This window comes from Hyperolius riggenbachi, chromosome 3 (assembly GCF_040937935.1).
Source record: "Hyperolius riggenbachi isolate aHypRig1 chromosome 3, aHypRig1.pri, whole genome shotgun sequence".
Lineage (NCBI taxonomy): Eukaryota > Metazoa > Chordata > Amphibia > Anura > Hyperoliidae > Hyperolius > Hyperolius riggenbachi.
This window is the reverse complement of record NC_090648.1, coordinates 442,433,362-442,459,418: the sequence shown is the minus strand read 5'-3', so window position 1 is coordinate 442,459,418 and position 26,057 is coordinate 442,433,362. Positions and strand designations below refer to the sequence as shown.

Sequence of the window (26,057 nt, the reverse complement as noted above, 5' to 3'; positions counted from 1 at the left end):
TTTTAACACTAAAAATGATACTTAATTCAGCAATACAGCTTAACCCAACCCTACTCTCACACAGAACCCTGCCCTGGTGGTGCCTAAAACTAACCAACCCCCGGTGGTGCCTAACCCTAACTCCTACCAGTGATGCCTAACCTTAACCACCCCCCTGGTGGTGCCTAACCCTAACCACCCCCCGGTGATACCTAACCCTAACCACCACCCCGGTGGTGCCTAATTCTAACCATTCCCCCTGTAGAAACACCCTTTTTTTACACATAGAAATGATGATATCTTTGATAACGTAAAATCTGTACATACAAACAAAATAATATGACAAAAACTATAACTTTGCAAGCTTCTAAAACAATAACATATTTCAAAAATTTTAATGTTCTAATGTTGTTAACGATATTTATCGGGCGCCCTTTTTTCTGCTTTGTGCGCCATATTAATGTTAAATGCATTGGAGTTTATGGCAGCGCCCTCTTCGTCCACCCTCAGCTGGCGCCCTTTTTTCCTGTTACCTTCACAACACAATTAAGCAAATCTTAAAGAGAACTCAAGGTAAACCTAAAGGGAAAAAATAGATACTTACCTAAGAAGGTGGAAGCCTCTGGATCCTTTCAAAACCAATTGCTGTAAATTTGTAGTCCAAATCATGTCTAATAAAGCTGCTCAACGTGAAGTAGCCTTTGTCAAACTAGTCCTTCCATTGTATCTCATTTACCATTTTCAGTGACTACGTTTAAATGATCAGCAAACTATCACAGTCTGTCATTTTTTTTTGGGGGGGGGGGGGGGGGTTTGAATAAAAATCACCACATCTGATTAGACTTACTAGCAGATTTTTATTCATAACCTCATTAACTTTCCTGCTGTTTCCCAAAAATCCAAGTGAGAGAAATGTTCTGAGCCTGAGCGGAAAGCTGTCTCTTTTACTGCTGACTTCAGTTGAAATAACATGATTAAAAATACATGAAGTCAGTGTGAAACTTACAAGCCAAGCATCTGCCTTATTTTCTTTCCTTGTGCATTTAGTATTTATCGTGTTTTGCATTTCCCCAGTCGCTACTGTATCTTTCCTTTTATATATTATCTCTGTTTCTCTCTGTCCCTGTTTCCTCTCTTTCCTTTGTTCTTGTATTTCCCACTAAAGAAAGTGGTTATGTTAACTCTCCAACAGATGGATTGTCTACAATTTAAAGGTCATCTAAAATGTGAGGGATATGGAGGACCACAGGTTTTACCCCCCTAGTGACCACTGACCAGGCTATTTTTGACTAATTAGGCCACTTCAGCTTTAAGGGCTTACTGCAGGGCCGTTAAACTCAGCACACAAGTGATCCCCCCCCCATTTTCTGCCCACCAACAGAGCTTTTTGTTAGTGGGCTCTGATTGCTCCCCCAATGTTTGTTTGTTTATTTGTACATTTATTTATGCTGTTTTTTTAAATAAATATGCCTATGTTTATAATTTTTTTAATCCCTCCCTCTGCCAGCCAATCAGCACGATCGGCTGTCATAGGCATTAGCCTATGAGAGCCAATCACTCTCCTGCCTCCCAGGGGGTCAGCCATCTCACACGGCTGTCCCCAGTACAGCGCTGCCGTAGATTGCAGCGCTGTACAGTGTAAATAGATGGCAGTTTTGCCGTCTAGCAGTCTCCTAGCGGTGATCACCTCTGGGAGAGCTCCGTCCTTTAAGTGGAGATGCATACGCATTGACGCTCGCAATCGCGTGCAAAACTATGGCCCAGGACTTCACGGCAATTGGTGTTGAGTGGTCCTGGGGCTGCTGCCGCATCCACGCCAATTGGCGCAGAGCGGTAGTTTAGTAGTTAAACAATACCAGTTGCCTGGTGTCCTGTGGATCTTTCTGGCATCAGTAGTGTCCGAATAACACAATTATCAACTGTAAAGTTAACAATTTGAGTTTGAATGGTATGTGTTGAGGAGGCACCCAAGATTATAATGATATGACGCTAATGGAGAAGTAAGTATAACACCTGCTTCACACAAAAAGAGCTGACTCGAATGTACTAATTAATAGAACTGTATTTGGCATATTAACAGTGCATATTACAAGTATGGCCCACTTCCTCAGATATTGTGCCTAAATGGCTAAGTCTCACAATGTATAACTGCCCTAGATCCATTCATAAAGTAAATGGTGTAAGGTCCAGAAGCAAAATCAGGTACTTACAGACAGACACAGAACATTTATAGTGCGTTTTTCTCCTGGCGGACTCAAAGTGCCAGAGCTGCAGCCACTAGGATGCGCTCTATAGGCAGTAGCTGTGTTAGGGAGTCTTGCACAAGGTCTCCTCACTGAATAGGTGCTGGCTTACTGAACCAAAAAACCCAAGAGTCGAACCCTGGCCTCCAGTGTCAGAGGACGAGCCCTTAACCAGTAGGCTTTTCAGCCACATGCTACTTGATTAAAAGTGCTACCAGTGCAGCTCTTCATTAATGGTGGTGGCAGAGGCAGCATTTATTTTATGGGATTGGAGTTAAGAGGAGGGAAAGTTTTAATAGAGCAATGGGTATGTCTTTGTAATGTCTTTTTTGCTTCTTTACTTTTCCCTCAGACTTAACTAATGCAGCCTGATTGGCTGAAGCCTCTTTCCCTCCTGTTTTCCCCTCCCACACCTCTGTTCCTCTCTGATTGGCCAATATTCCTCATGCTGAGACAATGCACTTTCTATTGCAGAGCTGGGTGGGAGTGCCTGAAGACTTGGAGGGGGGCGGGCAATGCATACACAACCAGGCAGAGGAGAGTAAGGGAGGAAATTACATCAGGATTGGCTTCAAGATAGACACAGTTAAAATGGAGATTACTAAGAAGGATTTTCTCTTTTTTTTACTATTGAAAAATCACTAAAATCAAAACGTGGACAATGCAATACATATGTTATATAAGTAGAGCAAGTATTTATCTACTTATATATGTGGTTATTTTTCTGAGATAGTATGGCTGACAGCTCCTCTTTAATATAATTGAGGGAAGGGAAGGTCACCACTAGATAGAGGGAAGTAATATCTTATTTTAATGGGCGGGGATTAAAAAGCCCTGATTATAATGGGGAAATTTTGCGGAGCAGGAGGGAAATACTTTTAATAATGGGAGGAAGTACACATAATTAAGTACTTGTTATAAAGATGCAAAGGAAGGAGAAAAGCAATTGTAATGGGAAGGGCGGGGGGGAGGGGTACTTATTAGAATGAGGGGAAGGTTGGTGAAACAGGAAGAAAGCACTCATTATAATGAGGAGAGGGGGTAATAGGAGTATTGGTTGCAGAAGGAAAGCATTTGTCATAACGTATGGGGAGTGTACAAGATTTATTATCCGCTATAATGAGAGGAAGGAGGAATGTGTTTGCTATAAATGTGTGCGAATGCGGGGGGGGGGGCAACTTTTATAATGGAGGGTTGGGACAGGAGGGCAGCCCTTGTTATAATGTTGGTGTCAAGGGAGACAGGATTTTATCACTTGTTATATAAGAAGGGAGAGCAGCACTTGTTATAATGGTGGATATAGGACAGAAGCATGTTACATGGGGCCCATGATTATAATAGCTGCTCTTTCTGTGGGGACATGTGTAATAGTTGCATGTGTAATGGCTGTTCTTCTTTAAAGTTTATTAATTTCAGCTTTTCTCTATTCTTATCAGCATAAAGGGCATGGTTTGGGAAGGTGGGTATATGAGTGGTGAAATTTAAGGTGTCTTCTATGTCAAATAGGTATTGTGTGCAAAAGGGTGGTCGGACAAGCACTATACACTTCATAATAATCACTTCATAATAATAATAATGGTACATGCTAGGCTGGCTTCAGCATGTAGTGTTGTTGGTGGTATAGTGGTTAAGTCAGTTACCTACCACACACTGAGACCTGGGTTCAATTCCCAGCCATGGTGAGTTGGCTTTTGACATGCTACAAATCCTTAAGCATGCTACTTTTTCTCTTGGATTGATCATAATGGTACATGCTAGGCTGGCTTCAGCATGTAGTGTTGTTGGTGGTATAGCGGTTAAGTCAGTTACCTACCACACACTGAGACCTGGGTTCAATTCCCAGCCACGTTGAGTTGACTTTTGACATGCTACAAATCCTTAACCATGCTACTTTTTCTCTTGGATTGATCATAATGGTACATGCTAGGCTGGCTTTAGCATGTAGTGTTGTTGGTGGTATAGCGGTTAAGTCAGTTACCTACCACACACTGAGACCTAGGTTCAATTCCCAGCCATGGTGTGTTGGCTTTTGACATGCTACAAATCCTTAAGCATGCTACTTTTTCTCTTGGATTGATCATAATGGTACATGCTAGGCCGGCTTCAGCATGTAGTGTTGTTGGTGGTATACCGGTTAAGTCAGTTACCTACCACACACTGAGACCTGGGTTCAATTCCCAGCCATGGTATGTAAGCTGGCTTTTGAAAAACTACAATTCCCTGGAAGATGATACCCTCCTCCATCGTCGTCGTCGGAGGAGGAGAGAGAGAGAGAAAGAATATTTTTCTATGGAAAATTCCGCGGAAAACAAAAATTGTCCGCGGAATTCCATTTTAGAGGTTTAGCAATTCCGTTCCGACTGCCGGAATCGGAATTGACCTAATTCCAGCCGGAATCGCGGAATTAAGCGAGCCTCCCTAATTATTTGGATAAAGACACCACCCGTTTCACCGGCTGCTAATATTTTATTTGGTTTTATGTAGTGCTGTAGAATTTATAATAAAGATGACAATTAAAGTATTTTTAAGACCATAAGATGCTCTGGACAGTAAGACGCATCTAGGTTTAGTGGACATAAATCAGAAAAAAAATTTCATACTTATCTTAGTGCGTCCATGTCACAGGGGCGTCTTATGGACCTTTTCCCTTGATCCAGCCCAAATTATTATGTCTCACTTGTACCTTTCGTGTTCCCCTGTGCCCTCCTCAGTTCTTCCTGTGTCAACCTCAGTCCTTCCTTTGTCCTCCTATTTCCGTCCTGTGTTCCTCTATGTCCTTCTTATGTTTGTCCTGTGTCCCCATTAGTGTTGGGCGAACAGTGTTCGCCACTGTTCGGGTTCTGCAGAACATCACCCTGTTCGGGTGATGTTCGAGTTCGGCCGAACACCTGACGGTGCTCGGCCAAACCGTTCGGCCACATGGCCGAACTAAGAGCGCATGGCCGAACGTTCCCCGAACGTTCGGCTAGCGCTGTGATTGGCCGAACGGGTCACGTGGTTCGGGCCCGAACGCGCTCTGATTGGCCGAACGGTCACGTGGTTCGGGTAAATAAATACCCGAACCACGTCATATCTCCGCCATTTGTCTGTGGGTTTAGCTTTGGGTAGGCAGGCAGGGTAGTTCGCTCTCCAGCCACGCTAGCCAGGGTCCCCCCCAGTCATTGTGTGTCGCTGCTGGGAACAGTAGTACACCGCTCGCTCAGCCACACTATATATAGCATTGTTTACTGCCACTGTGTACCTCGCTCAGCCACGCTATATATATAGCATTGTGTTTTCTCTGTGTACACGGCTTAGCCTGACTAATATAGCATTGTGTGTACTGCCACTGTGCACCTCGCTCAGCCACGCTATATATAGCATTGTGTGTACTGCCACTGTGCACCTCGCTCAGCCACGCTATATATAGCATTGTGTGTACTGCCACTGTGCACCTCGCTCAGCCACGCTATATATATAGCATTGTGTTTTCTGACACTCTGTGTACACGGCTTAGCCTGACTAATATAGCATTGTGTGTACTGCCACTGTGCACCTCGCTCAGCCATGCTATATATAGCATTGTGTGTACTGCCACTGTGCACCTCGCTCAGCCACGCTATATATAGCATTGTGTGTACTGCCACTGTGCACCTCGCTCAGCCACGCTATATATAGCATTGTGTGTACTGCCACTGTGCACCTCGCTCAGCCACGCTATATATATAGCATTGTGTTTTCTGACACTCTGTGTACACGGCTTAGCCTGACTAATATAGCATTGTGTGTACTGCCACTGTGCACCTCGCTCAGCCACGCTATATATAGCATTGTGTGTACTGCCACTGTGCACCTCGCTCAGCCACGCTATATATAGCATTGTGTGTACTGCCACTGTGCACCTCGCTCAGCCACGCTATATATATAGCATTGTGTTTTCTGACACTGTGTACACGGCTTAGCCTGACTAATATAGCATTGTGTGTACTGCCACTGTGCACCTCGCTCAGCCACGCTATATATAGCATTGTGTGTACTGCCACTGTGCACCTCGCTCAGCCACGCTATATATAGCATTGTGTGTACTGCCACTGTGCACCTCGCTCAGCCACGCTATATATAGCATTGTGTTTTCTGACACTCTGTGTACACGGCTTAGCCTGACTAATATAGCATTGTGTGTACTGCCACTGTGCACCTCGCTCAGCCACGCTATATATAGCATTGTGTTTTCTGACACTCTGTGTACACGGCTTAGCCTGGCTCTATAGCATTGTGTGTACTGCCACTGTGCACCTCGCTCAGCCACGCTATATATAGCATTGTGTTTACTGCCACTCTGTGTACACCGCTCAGCCAGACTATATACCGTTGTTTACTGACACTCTGTGTACACCGCTCAGCCAGACTATATACCATTGTTTACTGACACTCTGTGTACACGGCTCAGCCTGACTATAAAGCATTGTGTGTACTGCCACTGTGCACCTCGCTCAGCCACGCTATATATAGCATTGTGTTTTCTGACACTCTGTGTACACGGCTTAGCCTGGCTATATAGCATTGTGTGTACTGCCACTGTGCACCTCGCTCAGCCACGCTATATATAGCATTGTGTTTACTGCCACTCTGTGTACACCGCTCAGCCAGACTATATACCGTTGTTTACTGACACTCTGTGTACACCGCTCAGCCAGACTATATACCATTGTTTACTGACACTCTGTGTACATGGCTCAGCCTGACTATAAAGCATTGTGTGTACTGCCACTGTGCACCTCGCTCAGCCACGCTATATATAGCATTGTGTTTTCTGACACTCTGTGTACACGGCTTAGCCTGACTATATAGCATTGTGTGTACTGCCACTGTGCACCTCGCTCAGCCACGCTATATATAGCATTGTGCTTTCTGACACTCTGTGTACACGGCTTAGCCTGACTAATATAGCATTGTGTGTACTGCCACTGTGCACCTCGCTCAGCCACGCTATATATAGCATTGTGTTTTCTGACACTCTGTGTACACGGCTTAGCCAGACTATATAGCATTGTGTGTACTGCCACTCTGTGTACACCGCTCAGCCAGACTATATAGCATTGTGTTTACTTCCACTCTGTGTCTGCTGGGCCTGGGAACAGTAGTACACCGCTCACCCGCCACTGTATAGCATTGTGCTCTGTGTCGCTGCTGGGAATAGTGGTACTGTATAGCATTTCTGTACTGCCACTGTACTGCTGCCAGTCAGCGTGTACTGTAAGGATAAGTGAAATGAGGAAGAAATCCGGTGAAAGAGGAAGGGGCAAGGGAAGAGGTGTTTCCCCTGACGGTTCACGTACAGGCCACAGGGGAGCACCCAAGAAAACCCACTCAATACCGCCCATGTTGTCCAGGACAACAACCCTCACAAATCCAAAAGAACAGGACCAGATAATTACTTGGATGACCTCTCAAGCGTCCAGCAGTGGGTTAAGCAGCACCAGCACATCACGCACGAGGTCCGAGTCCTCAGCCAGTTACAAGGAGCCAGTGGGCACAAAGCTGACACAACCGGCAGCGACACCACGCACACAACTGCCAGATAACCAGTCCTATGAATTACCTCAGGACACAATGGGGTATTCGCAGGAGCTATTCCCAGCCCAACAAACTTCCACCTATGAAAGGTCAATGGAGGAACAGCCAGAAATGTTGTGCCCGGATTCACAACCATTAACTGTGGGAAATGCACCGTGCACTGAAATACAAGGCGAGTCCGAGGAGGACTCGGAAACCCAAATCCCAGAGCAAGTTGGGCAGGAGGGGTTGCAATTGCAGGAGGTCGGCCGACAAGATCTGGAAGACGACGTTGGAGTGAGCTGCGCAGAGGTTGTTCTGGGGAGCTCTACTCCACGGCGGCGGCCCCCCACAATGACATATGACGAGTTTGAGGAGATGGAAGAGGAGGGTATGGACAATGTGGACAGAGACCCAGATTTTATTTGTGAACGAGAACATCGCCGTTGTAGCAGCAGCACAGATGAGTCTGTTGAAGAACCCACTGCTGCACGAGTTCGCCTTGTGCCACAAGGTAGGCGGCGCGCAATTTCAGGCACCACAAGCGTGGAAGTTAGAGTGAGAGGCAAAAGAGGAGGAAACAGAAATCGCCAGCAAGGAGGCAGGTGCTCCAAAGTCTGGGCTTTCTTTGAAGACTGCACTGAGGATGTTACCATGGCGATTTGCAAGGTGTACAAGACTCGCCTGAGCAGGGGGAAAAGTATTAACAACCTCTCCACCACCAGCATGAGCCGCCACATGCTATCCAAACATCCCACTCTGTGGGCAAACGCGGCAGGACAGGGTACCAGCAACACTGCCTCCCTTGGGTTCACCAGACTCACCACCAGACCCGCCTCAGCAGCAGCAGTAGCCCAGCCATTGCGTGGTTCACAACATTCACAAACATCAGACGACGCTGACACTGTCACTTTCCGGAGTAGTGCTCTTGAGGTCTCCCAGTGTTCATCAAACACAACAACCAACAGCCCTTCCGTGTGCAGCGCTACGGTTCAGTTGTCTGTGTCGGAGATGTTTGAGCGCAAGAGGAAATTGCCAGCAAATGACCCCCGGGCCGTGGCAGTAACAGCCAGCATAGCCAAGCTTCTGGCCTGCGAAATGCTGCCATATCGAGTGGTGGAGACAAACAGCTTCAAGGGCATGATATCAGTGGCCATCCCACGTTACGTGGTTCCCAGCCGCTACCACTTTGCGCGCTCTGCAGTTCCTGAGTTGCATGAGCACGTGGTCAGCAAAATAACCCGAAGCTTGAAGAATGCCGTTGCCTGCAAGGTTCACCTCACCACTGACACTTGGACGAGTGCATTCGGCCAGGGTCGATACATCTCCCTTACCGCGCACTGGGTGAACCTTGTGGAGCCTGGCAGCGATTCCTCACCTGCTACGGCGTGGGTGTTGCCCACGCCGCAAACAGCTGCACCGCCGTCCCTCCCACTGGATAACAACAGCAGCACCTACCTCTCTGACTCCTTCTCCTCCAACGCATCTCAAAGCTGTACCTCATCCGGAAACGCTAACCCAGCAGCAGTAGGATCGTGGAAGCAGTGCAGCACAGCTGTTGGCATGCGTCAGCAAGCGTTGCTGAAGCTGATCTGCCTTGGGGATAAGCAGCACACAGGGGAGGAAATTTGGAAGGGAATAAAGGAACAGACGGATTTGTGGCTGGCACCGCTGGACTTGAAACCAGGCATGGTTGTGTGTGATAATGGGAGTAATCTCATTCGCGCTTTAAGGTTGGCTAAGCTGACACACATCCCTTGCCTGGCGCACGTGATGAACCTAGTAGTTCAGCGGTTCCTGAGGACATACCCAGGCGTGGCCGATCTTCTGTTGAAGGTGCGTCGAGTGGCCAAACATTGTAGAAATTCCAGTACTGCTTCGGGGGCACTCGCCAAGATGCAGGAGCACTTCAATCTCCCCCACCATCGCTTGCTGTGTGATGTCCCTACGCGCTGGAATTCTACGCTGCACATGCTAGCACGCTTTTGTGAGCAGAAGAGTGCAGTGGTCCAGTACATGACGGCGCAGTACCGAGGCGCATCCGGACAGCTGCCAAGCTTCTGTGGATCCGATTGGGCCAACATGTTGGACCTCTGCCAAGTCCTCCAAAATTTTGAGCAATCCACGTTGCTTGTGAGCAGTGACAACTCTTCAGTCAGCATTACCATACCACTGCTGTGTTTACTGAAGAGGTCAATGTTGAAAATCAAGGAAACAGCTGTCATGATGCAACTGGGGGAATCTGAAGGAGAAAACGATCAGCGTGATGGTACCAACATCAGGCCATCCGCCTCAGGGAACGCTGGCCCCAGCAGCTATGACGAAGAAGAGGAGGAGGAACAGCTGGAGTTGGAGCAGGAATTTCATGCCACCACTGACGAGGGCCAGAGCGGTGCACGTTGGACTTCCACAATTCAGCGCGAATGGTCAGCAGAAGCAGACCAGGAGGAAGGTGACGACTATGATGCATCACAACAACTATCACAACGCTCACAAGAGGATGATGAGGATTCTGGTAGGACTCTTGCACACATGGCTCAATTCATGCTAGACTGCATTGAACGCGACCCACGCATTGTGCGCATTCTGGACAACACCAATTACTGGGTTTATACCCTTCTGGATCCACGGTACAAACACAATGTTCCAAAACTGCTTGAAGAAAGAGTCAGACAGGTCAAAATGGAAGAATACCAGCAGGCCCTTGTGGAGACTTTAGAGAGGAGATTGACATCCTCCCCCTCCTCTAGCCAGTTGTACGCCGACAGACTGACTTCCGCAAACCCAGGACGACCAGGAGGGCAGCAAACAACGCAAGCCGCAGCTAGTGCCCAAAAGGGAATGGTATCGGCAGTGTCCTTGGAGTGGGAAAATTTTCTGACACCCATGCAGCAGCAGCCCACTGAACAGGAAGCGTGCAGATCCACCTCCAACACCGATCGCCTGGAGAAGATGGTCAAGGACTACATGTCAGATGACGTAGCTGTGTCGAACAATCCATCTGCACCCTTCAACTATTGGGTATCGAAGCTAGACACCTGGCACGAACTGGCAATGTACGCAATAGAGGTGCTGGCTTGCCCGGCAGCCAGCGTTATGTCGGAACGCTGTTTCAGTGCTGCCGGAGGCATCGTCACAGATCGGCGTATCCGCCTCTCCACAGAAAATGCAGACCGTCTGACTCAAATTAAAATGAATCAATCCTGGATTGGAAACGACTACGCAACACTCCAGGACCCCAACCAAGTAACACGACCAATGAACATCTGGGATGGTGTAGCGTTACCGGTCCCTGTTTATTGAACCTCTCATCTGTATTACATTTATGACTGCATGGCGGCAAAAAGCATTGCTGCTATATCCGCACGCTTTTTGTCCTCATGCAAGGCCTGGGTTGTTGTGTCTCAAAAAGCATGGCCTTCTCCTCCTGCGCCTGCTCCTGTTCCATCACGTGTGCTGCTGCTGCTGCTGGGTTAGCGTTGCCGGTCCCTGTTTATTGAACCACTTATCTTTATTACATTTATGACTGCATGGCGGTACAAAGCATGCTATCCGCACGCTTCTTGTCCTCATGCAAGGCCTGGGTTGTTGTGTCTCACAAAGCGTGGCCTTCTCCTCCTGCGCCTCCTCCTGTTCCATCACGTCTGCTGCTGCTGGGTTAGCGTTGCCGCGTGGTCCCTGTTTATTGAACCACTTATCTTTATTACATTTATGACTGCATGGCGGTACAAAGCATGCTATCCGCACGCTTCTTGTCCTCATGCAAGGCCTGGGTTGTTGTGTCTCACAAAGCGTGGCCTTCTCCTCCTGCGCCTCCTCCTGTTCCATCACGTCTGCTGCTGCTGGGTTAGCGTTGCCGCGTGGTCCCTGTTTATTGAACCACTTATCTTTATTACATTTATGACTGCATGGCGGTACAAAGCATGCTATCCGCACCCTTCTTGTCCTCATGCAAGGCCTGGGTTGTTGTGTCTCACAAAGGGTGGCCTTCTCCTCCTGCGCCTCCTCCTGTTCCATCACGTCTGCTGCTGCTGGGTTAGCGTTGCCGCGTGGTCCCTGTTTATTGAACCACTTATCTTTATTACATTTATGACTGCATGGCGGTACCTCATGCAAGGCCTGGGTTGTTGTGTCTCACAAAGCGTGGCCTTCTCCTCCTGCGCCTCCTCCTGTTCCATCACGTCTGCTGCTGCTGGGTTAGCGTTGCCGCGTGGTCCCTGTTTATTGAACCACTTATCTTTATTACATTTATGACTGCATGGCGGTACCTCATGCAAGGCCTGGGTTGTTGTGTCTCACAAAGCGTGGCCTTCTCCTCCTGCGCCTGCTCCTGTTCCATCACGTGTGCTGCTGCTGCTGCTGGGTTAGCGTTGTCGGTCCCTGTTTATGGAACCTCTTATCTTTATTACATTTATGACTGCATGGCGGTACAAAGCATGCTATCCGCACGCTTCTTGTCCTCATGCAAGGCCTGGGTTGTTGTGTCTCACAAAGCGTGGCCTTCTCCTCCTGCGCCTCCTCCTGTTCCATCACGTCTGCTGCTGCTGGGTTAGCGTTGCCGCGTGGTCCCTGTTTATTGAACCACTTATCTTTATTACATTTATGACTGCATGGCGGTACAAAGCATGCTATCCGCACGCTTCTTGTCCTCATGCAAGGCCTGGGTTGTTGTGTCTCACAAAGCGTGGCCTTCTCCTCCTGCGCCACCCTCCTCCTGTTCCATCACGTGTGCTGCTGCTGGGTTAGCGTTACCGGTCCTTTTTCCTGGAACCTCTTATATGTATTACATTTATGACTGCATGCCGACAAAAAGCATGTTACCTGTGCAAAGAAAACAGACATTTCCCGCATTTAAAAGACAGTTTTCCCTTTGAAACTTTAAAATCGATTTTCTCAAAAACTATAACCTCTTTTTGCTAAAAAAAAAATTCCTCTTGTACCCACTCCCAAGGTGCACATACCCTGTAAATTTGGGGTATGTAGCATGTAAGGAGGCTTTACAAAGCACAAAAGTTCGGGTCCCCATTGACTTCCATTATGTTCGGAGTTCGGGTCGAACACCCGAACATCGCGGCCATGTTCGGCCTGTTCGGCCCGAACCCGAACATCTAGATGTTCGCCCAACACTAGTCCCCATCTCTCTGTCTCACTGAGGCTCAGCAAGTGCAGTGATTACCCAGAATGGCATAGCCATGGTCCTGCCCTCAAGACTATTGGTTCCATTCAGGGAGCAGATCAGCAGCCATGATTGACAGCGCCCCCACCTGATTGGCCGGGGGGCATCTGACAAGGCCATATGGAGGCAGAGACCATGAGGAAGCTAAAGTAAAGTGAGTGATCCGCTGCTGCAGTGGTGTGGTGGATGATGGGGTCAGTGTGGTGGATCGCTGCAGTGGCCCTGATTGACAGTGCCCCCACATGATTGGGCAGTTGGCATCTGAAGGAAGCATATGGAAGTGGAGGCCATGTGGAAATTAAAGTAAAGTGAGTGATCCGTTGGTGCATTGGTGTGGTGGGTGGCAGGGTCAGTGTGTCTGACTACTGTGCATGTGTGGGTTCCCGGTGCTGATCCCAATTGTTATATTTGGACCATAAGACGCACATACTTTCCCCCCACACACACTTTTGGGGAAGGAAAAGTGCATCTTATGGTCCGAAAAATACGGTAACATATTTGGTCAGGGTGGTGCTCTCAGTGGGTATATTTCCTTTTTTGTGGTTTACATTATTCTACAGTGGTGTGAAAAACTATTTGCCCCCTTCCTGATTTCTTATTCTGTTGCATGTTTGTCACACTTAAATGTTTCTGCTCATCAAAAACCGTTAACTATTAGTCAAAGATAACATATTTGAACACAAAATGCAGTTTTAAATTATGTTTTTTTATTATTTAGTAAGAAAAAAACCTCAAAACCTACATGGCCCAGTGTGAAAAAGAAATTGCCCCCTGAACCTAATAACTGGTTGGGCCACCCTTAGCAGCAATAACTGCAATCAAGCATTTGCAATAACTTGCAACAAGTCTTTTACAGCGCTCTGGAGGAATTTTGTCCCACTCATCTTTGCAGAATTGTTGTAATTCAGCTTTATTTGAGGGTTTTCTAGCATGAACCGCCTTTTTAAGGTCATGCCACAACATCTCAATAGGATTCAGGTCAGGACTTTGACTAGGCCTCTCCAATGTCTTCATTTTGTTTTTCTTCAGCCATTCAGAGGTGAATTTGCTGGTGTGTTTTGGGTCATTGTCCTGCTGCAGCACCCAAGATCGCTTCAGCTTGAGTTGACGAACAGATGGCCGGACATTCTCCTTCAGGATTTTTTGGCAGACAGTAGAATTCATGGTTCCATCTATCACAGCAAGCCTTCCAGGTCCTGAAGCAGCAAAACAACCCCAGACCATCACACTACCACCACCATATTTTACTGTTGGTATGATGTTCTTCTGCTGAAATGCTGTGTTACTTCTATGCCAGATGTAACGGGACACGCACCTTCCAAAAAGTTCAACTTTTGTCTTGTCGGCCCACAAGGTATTTTCCCAAAAGTCTTGGCAATCATTGAGATTTTTTTTAGCAGAATTGAGACGAGCCTTAATGTTCTTTTTGCTTAAAAGTGGTTTGCGCCTTGGATATCTTCCATGCAGGCCGTTTTTGCCCAGTCTCTTTCTTATGGTGGAGTCGTGAACACTGACCTTAATTGAGGCAAGTGAGGCCTGCAGTTCTTTAGTTTTTGTCCTGGGGTCTTTTGTGGCCTCTCGGATGAGTTTTCTCTGCGCTCTTGGGGTAATTTTGGTCGGCTGGCCACTCCTGGGAAGGTTCATCACTGTTCCATGTGTTTGCCATTTGTGGATAATGGCTCTCACTGTGGTTTGCTGGAGTCCCAAAGCTTTAGAAATGGCTTTATAACCTTTACCAGACTGATAGATTTCAATTACAGTACTTTTGTTCTCATTTGTTCCTGAATTTCTTTGGATCTTGGCATGATGTCTAGCTTTTGAGGTGCTTTTGGTCTACTTCTCTGTGTCAGATAGCTCCTATTTAAGTGATTTCTTGATTGAAACAGGTGTGGCAGTAATCAGGCCTGGGGGTGACTACAGAAATTGAACTCAGGTGTAATAAACCACCTTTAAGTTATTTTTTAACAAGGGGGGGCAATCACTTTTTCACACAGGGCCATGTAGATTTGGAGTTTTTTTTTCTCACTAAATAATAAAAACCATCATTTAAAACTGCATTCTGTGTTCAATTATGTTATCTTTGACTAATAGTTAACGGTTTTTGATGAGCAGAAACATTTAAGTGTGACAAACATGCAAAAGAATAAGAAATCAGGAAGGGGGCAAATAGTTTTTCACACCACTGTATGTCAATAGGATCCATGGATGTAAATCCACCATTGGGTTTATTGGATTTTTTATCATCTTTAATTTGTCTCCAGCGTTCTAAGTGAATCAACAACATTGTATATGCTATTGCTGTTTTAAAAAATAGTGGCAGAGCTGGTGTCTCTTTGTCTGTGTTAAATAAACCTATGTGCAATTGTGTGTGTAATTTGGTATGATATAAATAATATATAAATATATATGTGGTTCTTCTCTGCTACATAAGCACGTACGCATTAGGTTAAAAAGTAGATCCAGCAAGCTAATAATAAACAAGGAATCCACAGATGTGTGGGCTGCAGTATCAATGAAACACATGCATGCTGTATTTTTCTCCCTCTTTTGTCTAAACAAAGAGCCTCCATCGAAAGAGGCAGAACCAGGTCAGCTGCCAGATATATTTATGTTATTTCGTAGGTCCTTGCTAGCCTCTGGGTAATACAGAGACATAAGAACAGCAGAAAGCAATGGAATAGATAGGTCTCAAACCTTAAGGAAATGATCCGAAAGCCATATTCTTGTAAATCCCAGCCTTGTACAAAGATTTATTTGCTACCCGTGCTTTTCACCACTACACATTAATTAGATGCATGACAATATGTGTTAGCAAAACTTCCAAAATGATTTACAGTGTGAATAGAAAGAGAAAGTGAAGGGCTCTTAACACATTTATTACAGAAGGGAAAAATCCTTCTGTTGTTTTAGAGCTAACAGAGCTAACAGCAAAGCTAGTCAAATCCACAATTCTCCAGACAAAAAATGTCTACTGTACATTATAGTTACAAAGATTTACACTTTGCTCTTTTGACATTACTGCGTAGTCAAGACATAGACAGCCTTCATGCACTAGCAAGGGCCCAACAATAGCTAATGTAGCCATAATGTCTGCTATCGTGCCCATGATTAAAGGGTTGCCAGGTGATCCTCAAAGAGGGAATCTAGTGAAAGTAATAAAAAAGTGCTTTATTTTTACAATAAATATGTATAAATGATTTAGTCAGTGTTTTCTCATTGTAAAATCTTTCCTCTCCCTGATTTACATTCAGACATTTATCACATGGTGACATTTTTACTGCTGGAAGGTGATGTCACTGGAAGTAGCTGCTGTTTGCTTTTTTGGCAGTTGTAAACAGCTGTTATTTCCCACAATGCAACAAGGCTCCCACAGCATGATGTCAGGACCTCAGAGCTGTGAGGTGCTGACATTACACTGTGGTAGGGGTTTCACCACAAAATCAACCATACAGAGCCCCCTGATGATCCGTTTGAGAAAAGGAATAGATTTCTCATGGTTCTCATGCTACTGATTGGGATGAAGTTCAATTCTTGGTTATGGTTTCTCTTTAAAGGACAACCAAGAAAAAAAAAACATTTCCTACATAATCTTTTTGCTTTTATTCCTCCCCTCCCTAAAGTGTACCCAAGCAGAGCACTTGGGACACAGAGGCATGTTAAATAATAATTTACATACCTCTGTGTCTTTCCTGCTCTGCATTCTGTTCCCCCTGGCCACTGCTCCACTTCCCCTCTAGCTTCCCCTCCCCTCCTCTCCTGTAGTTTGCTACAGGTTTGGGTTAGCTTTAACAACATTTAACAACATTTAAATTATTCTTTTCAAAGCTGCATAATTTCACTGTGTAGTCCACAGTGAGAGGGGTATACCACAGTCATACATTTTATTGTACAACTCTCCTGGAGTAGTACTTACACTCTGTACTCAAACTGTACAGTGACAGCTTCTTCAGCATTATCTTCCACAGTGAATTGTGTAATTTATGACTCCTAGGAATGTCTACACTGTGTGCTTCTGTATTGGATACTATAAAAGATGAGGTTCACAATTTGTTTTGCTTGTGGATCTCTAATGTGTTTAATCCCCTCTTAACCTCCAGAGCGTTATGCCACTCAAGAGGTTTTGTAGCCTCAGAGTCCCCCAGGAGAAATCTATTAGATTTAATGTCTGCCAACCATGTTAACTAGCATAGGTTAGCTAGTATAGGTGAACCCCCAGATCGCCCCGATACCTCCCGATCCAGCCACTTATACATTACCCAGCCTGGTTCCAGCGATCGTCGCAGCTTCCCCGCAAGGCTCCGGGCTTCTCTATGGGGAGGATCGCAAATGACGTTATGTGCAGTCCCGATCCTCCCCATAGAGTAGACCGGAGATGTGTGGGGAGGCCCGGGTCGATTTCTGGAATCAGGCTGGGCAATGTATAAGTGGGCTGGCTGGATCAGGGGGATCGGGGGGTGGTGGCCACCTATACTAGCTAACCTAGTGCTAGCTAACATGTTTGGTAGACATTAAATCTAATAGATTTCTCCTGGGGGATTTCTGAGGCTAAGAAAAACCTCTTATGTCGGGCATACCGCTCAGAAGGTTAATGTTTCTATTCTTCTCTGTCCTTTAAATAAGGTGTGTGTAAATCACCACCCATGCATCTAGGCATCTGCTCTTTTCTCACACAGGACACTACCGAACGTCTGGTGCATGCCCTGATTATTTCACAACTAGACTATTGCAAATCTCTGCTCTGTGGCATCCCCGCCAACCATTTAGCCCCGCAAAGTCCATCATAAACTTTTCTGCATGACTCATCCACCTCTTCTCCGACTTCTCAAGCCCAATCCCCCTCTGCCCTTTACTAGCTGCCAGTTACCTAAAGGATACACTTTAAAATCCTTACTCTTGCCTACAAAGCAACCTAGCTCCTTCTTATCTAAATCAACCTTTTTACAGATACCATCCTACATGTAATCTGCGCTCTACTCACAATATTCTCCTGTCTTCTTCTCTGGTCACCTCTTCTCACTCCCGCTTACACAACGTCTCTCAATCCTCTCCCCTCCTCTGGAACACCCTCCCTCAACACATCCACCACTCACCCACACTTACCTTTTTAGATGCAATCTGAAAACTCACCTCTTCAGGCAAGCATTCTCTCAAACCTAGGACACCTCCGCTGCTGTCCACCATTACTACCATCTCACGCACAGCTTCCCTTTACCTACTGTCCTATTCTTTAAAACTTTAGTCTGTATGGCCTTTTGGCCAGGGCTCTCTTCCCCCTTTTTTATCACAATGATGTGTATTGGGTACCTTTCACCCCTGTGTAAAAATCTGTAGTTGATTTGTTCACTGCATCAGTGGTAATCCACCATTGTCCTGTATTAAAGGAATACTATCGATTGAAACGACTTTTTTTTTAATACTCTATATTAGTGTACACATTACCACTAGTGCTAGGGACACTTTATTTATTCACCCAGGTCTCTCTCCCTCTATTTCTGCTTAAAAATTCATTTCTCACACAGCTCACAAATATATTTCACTGTGTCACTCACAGCATGCAGGAGACATGAGGAGAAATAGGCTCATCTGAGGTGGTAACAGGTAACTAAATGAGCTGTAATATTGCTGGAATATAACTAGCTATAACACTAGTCTGTGTTTACACTCAGACTGGTTGCCTGGCTGCCTGCTTGTGATGATTCACTCCAGGCTGCATCCACTTTACAAGCTGCTGAGAGGGGCAGACCACTGTTTACAATTAACATTATTAGTATCTTTATCAGTCAAGAGACTCAAAGATAATAAACACACATTGCTAGAATCTTTAACCCCTTACCACCATATCCATAAGTTTCTTTCAGCAAGGTGATAATTAAACTATAAACTGAGGAGTTGATAGCAACTCCCCTGTGCAGAGACATGGTTTAGCCCTCTGGGAGAGTCAGTATTAGATACATTTTGTATCTAAAACTGATGGAGGATTTTACAGCTGAGAAGAACAGCTGTGTGAGGAATCAAATTGCTCCTAGTACTTGTCCTAATGTGTGCTACAACATACAGCATTGAAAAATGAATGCATACATCTATAGTATTCCTTTAACGGTTGTATTGTTTATTTTGTATTGTTATACCCTGTATGCTGCTGTGCAGCACCCTGGAAGATGCTGGCGCTATATAAATCAATAATAAAAATCTAAAAGCTTTTGTACTATTTCTATAAATGGGAATAGGTAGCAAAACAGTAGTATATAGTATATTCAAAGACAGCTGACCATTTTTACTTCTCTTCTGCCACCAGTTTGCCAGTCCACTTGCTACAGCTTTTCCTTCACTGGCATCAAAAGCAACATTAACAAAGCTTCCTGTGTTATTAGCACAAAGCTATCACTTGCCACAACCATAAAAGCTAAGCATCTCTTTGAAGTCCCAAGTCTTTCTACAGGGCCCAGATGATCAGTAGCAAAAAGAAAAAAAGATTGGCAGTATGTCTGCCTTCATTTATAATGAATTGGAGCATGTGGTACCAATTAAAAATCACAGAAATAAAGTAAGTGTTAAATGTTCATCTGTTCGATAGTTTGATTACAGAAATTTTTTTTTTAAAAAGCACAGTTTTAAACTTATTGTTGCTCCGGCTTGAAGGACACCTGAACTAAGAGAGATATGGAGGCTGCCTTAATTATATCATTTTGTACAATGCAAATTGCCTGACTTTCCTGCTGATCCTCTGCCTCTAATACTTTTAGCCATAGACCCTGAACAAACATGTAGATCAGACGTTTGTGACACAAGTCTGATTGGATTAGCTGCATTAGCTTTCAAGTGTGTGATTCAGACACTACTACAGTTAAGAGATCCGCAGGATGCAGAGCAACTGGTATTGCGTAAAAGGAAATGGCAGCCTCCATATCCTTCTCACTTCAGGTTCCCTTTAAAGTTACAGAATAACGGACTACCCCTATGTCTGCCTACTCTGACAGTTCACTTATATCTATATTGCCAAGGCCAGATCACCAACAACACACTTGTGCTTATTGTCCATGATATTGAGGTATTTAGCTTAGAGAAACCCCTGGTAGATAAGACCCTGCGCCTTGGTGAGCACTGTCAAAACAGCGCAGGAGATTTAGGTGCAGCTAGCGCCACCATGGGCCATAATAGGAATTACAGCTATAGCGGCACTCAGTGAGTAATTTGAATGCCGTCAAAAGAAGGAGCACAAATAAGTACAAAAACACTGTTATTCGGCTGCCAGCAATGGCTGTAAGCCGAATTACATATTTCCCCCACTATCCATAGCGGCTCGGAGGGGAAATAGTAATTAATGCAATTGAGACTTGTGCAGCAGCAGGGTAAGTCATTTATCGACTTTACCCTGCGCCCAAATTTCCCGGCGGCCGATTCATAGGTACACCTCCTGGGAGCTTCAATCACTGTTGTCTCCTGATGTATGCCAACAATTGTATTATGCATTCCCTTTTGTTCATTTCACCTTTCCTCCATTTCCTTCTTTACTGCCTTTTTTGTGCATTTATGTGTACAGTGAGAAGAGTTGTATGTAATTAGGTGGCTGCATCCTAGATGAGGGTGTTATAACTCTTAAAGAGAACCCGAGGTGGGTTTGAAGAATATTATCTGCATACAGAGGCTGGATCTACCTATACAGCCCAGCCTCTGTTGCTATCCCAAACCCCCCTAAGGTCCCCCTGCACTCTGCAATCCCTCATAAATCACAGCCACGCTGCTGACAAACAGCTTGTCAGAGCTGGCTGTGTTTATCTCTATAGTGTCAGTCTGCTGCTCTCCCCGCCTCCTGCAGAACTCCAGTCCCCGCCTGCATCCCTTCCCTTCCTGCTGATTGGAGGGAAGGGACGGGGGCAGGGACCGGAGCTATGCAGGAGGCGGGGGAGCAGCTGAGACTGACACTACAGTTGTAAACACAGCCTCACAGCATGGCTGTGATTTATGAGGGATTGCAGAGTGCAGGGGGACCTTAGTGGGGTTTGGGATAGCAACAGAGGCTGGGTTGTATAGGCAGATCCAGCCTCTGTATGCAGATAACATTCTTTAAACACACCTCGGGTTCTCTTTAAAGGGTTTTTCTCTTGGTTATTGCCATTGAATCCTAGAGAGGATATGTGTAATTCAATGCATTCTAAAGGGAAACATTACAATTAAACGCATATTCAGCAGGACATTAATATTCATTTCTGTGTTTATACAATTATTAGAATGAATTGCTTCTGGAAAGAGACGTTTTGTAGCTGACTGCTTTGATCCACAAATGCTTAGGTATTGTCCCCACTCATCTGTATGCCTGCTAATAAATAGAGAGGATCAGTGAGATGTTAATTTTTCAGATTGAAAACACATTTAATGCAGATCACATGCAGCTTGGAATTCAGCCAATCAACTGCAGCTGCTGTCGACTTTAAATGGTCCAACTCCTAAATGCATAGAATAGACATTAAGGCAAACCTGAAGCAAAAAATAAACTTATGATGTAATGAATTGTATATGTAGTACAGCTAAGAAATAGAACATTAGTAGCGAAGAAAAATGTTTCATTTTTTTTTCCAGTACAGGAAGAGTTTAAAACTTCAGTTGTTATCTATGCAAAAAAAGCTTCCCTGAGCTCTTAAACTTAACATGGTCGGATACAGTCCTGTTTTTTGAAGCAGAGTCTGAAGCCTGCCAAAAAAACTGTTTTTACTTTGGAGACCTGTTTGGCATTAGTGCCCTAACTGAAACGCTGCATCCCCGAGGCTGAACACTCAATCACCCCAATCTCCCGGGGTAAAAAACCATGACTTTTCAAGTTGCGGATTTTGTTGCCCAGGGAGGCAGAGCTTTGGGCTGTAGCTCTGCTTCTACTCGCGTCAATCTGCGCTGATCGCTGCCTCTCATCGCCCCTCTCAGTGAAAGAAAACTGAGAGGGGCGGGAGAAAGTGGAGATCCGCACAGATTGACGAGTAGAGGGAGAGCTACTGCACAAAGCTCTGCCTCTACATGGAAAGAGCCCTGCAATTTGCCCGGGGAATTTGGAGTTAATAATTGAGTGTTCAGCCGCAGGGATGTGGCATTTTAGGGAGGGCATTAATGCTAAACAGGTCTCTAAAGTAAAAACAGTTTTTTGGGAGGCTTCAGCATCTCTGAAGAGGAGCTGTGACCAAGTACAGTACAGTACAGTTTTCAGCACAGGAAGAGTTAAAAATTTTCAATCGTTAGCTATGCAAAAAAAGCTTCTCAGAGCTATTAATACAGTCCTGTTTTCTAAAGCACTTAAACAGCCAAGAGACAGTAAGAGATACAGTAGGATTTTACTGCAGGAAAGTTCAAAAGGTCATTATTTCTGCTTTGCATTATATTTTAAAAGACAGAGGTCTGTATGTAATTCACTTGTTCTCCTCAGTTTTTCCCCCAGAAGATATTTTTTCAGCTTCTATTTAAAATAACGTTTCAGCACTTTGCAATTGAAACATTACCAAAAAAGTACTATCAAACTTGTTCTATTTTCTTGCTTGCTGGTGGCTTAAAGGGCATTTTATTGACAAGGTGTGAAAATATCAGCTTGGAAATAAACTCAGGAGCAAAAGGAGAAAAAAATCTATTGCGGGTGGGATGATGCAATGTTAAAAAGCTATATAATCGAAAATAAAAATATAGGACTCTTTTCCTTGGTACTAAAGTTATATTCCTTATCCGTACAACACATACAATTCATTGTATCATAAGGTTTTTTTCGCTTCAGGTTTGCTTTAAATTAGTATATAGGTCAAGGAACTTTAGCAGCTCATTGATCATCTCTGCTAGTAAACAATGGGCCTTTTATTGTATCATAAGGCATTTTGATGCCGCAACTCTGCTTGTGTATGAAGATAGAAGTGTGAACAGGTTCGTACAGTTGTGTGGGAAGAGTGTAAATTTTGGCTTGGTATGTACTGTCTGGTGAAGAATCTGGCACTAGATTCATATTATTATTTACAATTATTAAGTATTTACATAGTGCCAACATCTTCCATAGTGCCATACAGAGTAGATTGTCTTGTCACTAGCTGTCCCTCAAAAAGGGTCACAATCTAATCCCTACCATATGTCTATTAAAGTCCAGGGCCAATTGAGGGAGAAGCCAATTAACGTATCTGTTTGTTTTTGGGATGTTGGAGTTCAGAAATCAAACCAACAAACGTTGACTTCAGTGATACCAACGTTTGTTGGTTTGATGTCTGCATTTCGGCTCCGCGACTAACACCAAAACACACTTACTTGGGATGTTGTCAAAAAATGTGCCTGGAGGGAACCCACATGGACACATGGAGACAATACAAATTCCATGCAGATAGTTGCCATGGTGGGAGATTTAATAGGCTTCTAAGATGTAGTTGTATCCCTGTGTATTAAAGAATAAAACATGTATAGGTAAGTAAAAAGCTGGGTAAGTCTGCGGGTAGCATTGTAGCTAAAATCCAGAATGTGACTTCGGGCCCTCAGAAAAGCGGGGAGAACCAATAAATCTCATCATGGGGTATATTCACTCTACCACAGTAAACTTTATGTGTGCAGACAGCAAGTTTACCATGCTTAACAGAAATTGCATACAGTGTTACTTAATTTTTGTGACTTACATTAGACATGCAATGCCTACGATGCTTATGTAACAGGCGACATAGCTGTTGCATGTGTAACATACAGGTATTTCACAAATTACATAACATGTTACAAAATTAGCATACAGTCCGGTAAACATTAGGGCCTTGATTCACTAAAGGGTGCTAAGTGTTAGCATGCCAGTGAAAAGGCTCTTAGGACGCAAAAACGTCCGATTCATGCACTAATATGCGCACAAGCATTCACGCGCGCAAAGTTTAGCGCTGAGTGTTGCGACCAAAACGTTGCAAAAGGTCGTACTGTCTGCATGCAAAATAGCCTGAACAGCTATTTTGCACGCGAATGGTTAAACCTTTCGTGCGCACCGGTGCGATAGCGCATAATCAGTAACAGCTTTGCCCATGCAATCTACTTAGCACCCTAGTTTGCACGTCCAAAGCCTTAAGACCAGCAGTTAGTGAATCGAGACCTACATGTGCTGTCTGCTCATTTTTAAAGAGTTACTTACCTGGGGCTTCTTGCCCCCCCATGGAGTCATCCTGTGCAAGTGCCATCCTTTCGAGACCCTCCAGCGATCAGCGGTGACCTCTTCAAAGCTGGCCAGTCGCAGCCATTTGGAGGCAACTGCACATGTGCGGTCCTAGGCCACAAGCACCCTGATCATGTTCCTGTTGCTGGGTGCATTCTGCACATGCACTGTAGCAATTTTACCATACTGCACATGTGCAGAATGCTGCCATGGATGGGGACGCAGAGAAGAGGTGTGTGGCCGGCCTGCTTTGCGTCGATTGCGGCTGCTCACCAGAGGGTCTTGGAAGGATGCTGCGAGCACAGGATGGCTCCAAGGGGATGCCCCAGGTAAGTAAAACTGATTATTTTTTTACAGCTTTAGAGCTCCTTTAAGCTTACCAAGGTATAGTGAATATGCCCCAGAGTTACAAAGGCAAACATTCCAGAAAATCCTTTAAGTACTAGCTTCCCAAGAAAAATCCTTTGGGATAATTAATCAAAGACACATATACTTAATACATGTTAAGTAATTACAGGTTAAGTTATACTTATTAAAATGAAGAAAGGTTCGGGGAAGCACAATATAATTTTACTGACTAGCACACTACAAACCTTCTTCAAATATTCATGTTAATAATAATGTTGGTTTTTCCAGTGACCTTGTAATTTGATTACTCTAAAGTGCAGTAATCAAAACATCATGAAATGTAAAAAGGTAAAAAAGCTTACATTTCAAAACTAAAATACTTTCTCACATAGGAAATGAAATAAGAATATAGTTATATATTCATTCAACAAAAAAGAGGGGTGTTTTCCTTTAATAGTACCACTGTCATAATACATGGACACCTGAAAGGACTCAAATTCCACCAATTAGCATGTATTCAAAAAACGTAATTTTATTATTCTTACCCAATAGAAGAAAAAACATGACCTTTACAACATAATTAAAACAGCACAATGACTACAGGAGGTCCATACCAAACAGAATGACAGGTGTAATAATAAAGTGCAATAATAAGCTTGATTCCCTCCACAAGGGCTAATAAAAGTCCCTACAAGAGTATGACTTGGGTCATAGGGTAACTCATAGGTATTTCACATTACAATAAAGTGCAATAGCAAACTAGTAATAACAGAAAAAATGCTTATGCATCATAATACCAATACTAGTTCTAAGGTAGACCCAATGCTATGGCAGTACAAACCAATAGGGAGTGATATTACCTGAAGCAGTACCAAACAAACCCAATAAGCAGGCTTCATAGGGAGGAGGTTCAATCAAAACAAATGTTGTATCCTTATTCCTTAAAGGGAACCTAAACTGAAAGGGATATAGATTTTTCCTTTTAAACAATACCAGTTGCCTGGCAGCCCTGCTGATCTCTTTAGCTGCAGTAGTGGCTGAATCACACACCTGATTCAAGCATGCAGCTAAACAAGTCTGACATCAGTCAGAGCACCTTATCTGCATGCTTGTTGAGGGGCTGTGGCTAAAAGTATTAGAGACACAGGATCAGCAGGAGAGTCAGGCAACGGGCATTATTTTAAACGTTAAAATCCACATCCTTCTCAGCTTAGGTTCCCTTTAATGCATTGTGTGGTCAATGGACCACTTCATCAGAAGGACCTGTGCTGAATGGCCATCTGTTCATTCAATACATTAGGAAGAATAGCTATCACTTTTCTAAATGGCAGTAAAAATTAATTACAGGCATTCTCTTTAAGTATTAGTAATAACTCTTTAAGTTATTAGTTATTATAAGTAGTGTAAAGGTTTGCAATCCCCAACTCATGTTATGGTCCAGGACGGATTCTAGCTCCAATAGGACCCCGGGCAAAAGTAACTTGGGGGGCCTTCCTGACCACCCCCCGACTGCTTCCTTCACTGCACTGCCGTAGGTAGCCTCCCCCTCAGCATAGATAGCCAGATGTGCCCCCAGGGTTAGGTAGCCTCCTGCTCAGTATAGATAGCCAGATGATCCCCCAGGGTTAGGTAGCCTCCTGCT

The 26,057-nt window shown here is 44.7% G+C and overlaps 1 protein-coding gene across 15 annotated transcripts in view; it reads left to right on the top strand.

Moving 5' to 3' along the window:
* Window positions 1-26,057, top strand: part of LOC137564209 (protocadherin alpha-C2-like) — a 362,151-nt gene that overhangs the window by 315,944 nt on the left and 20,150 nt on the right. The window lies entirely within an intron of this gene.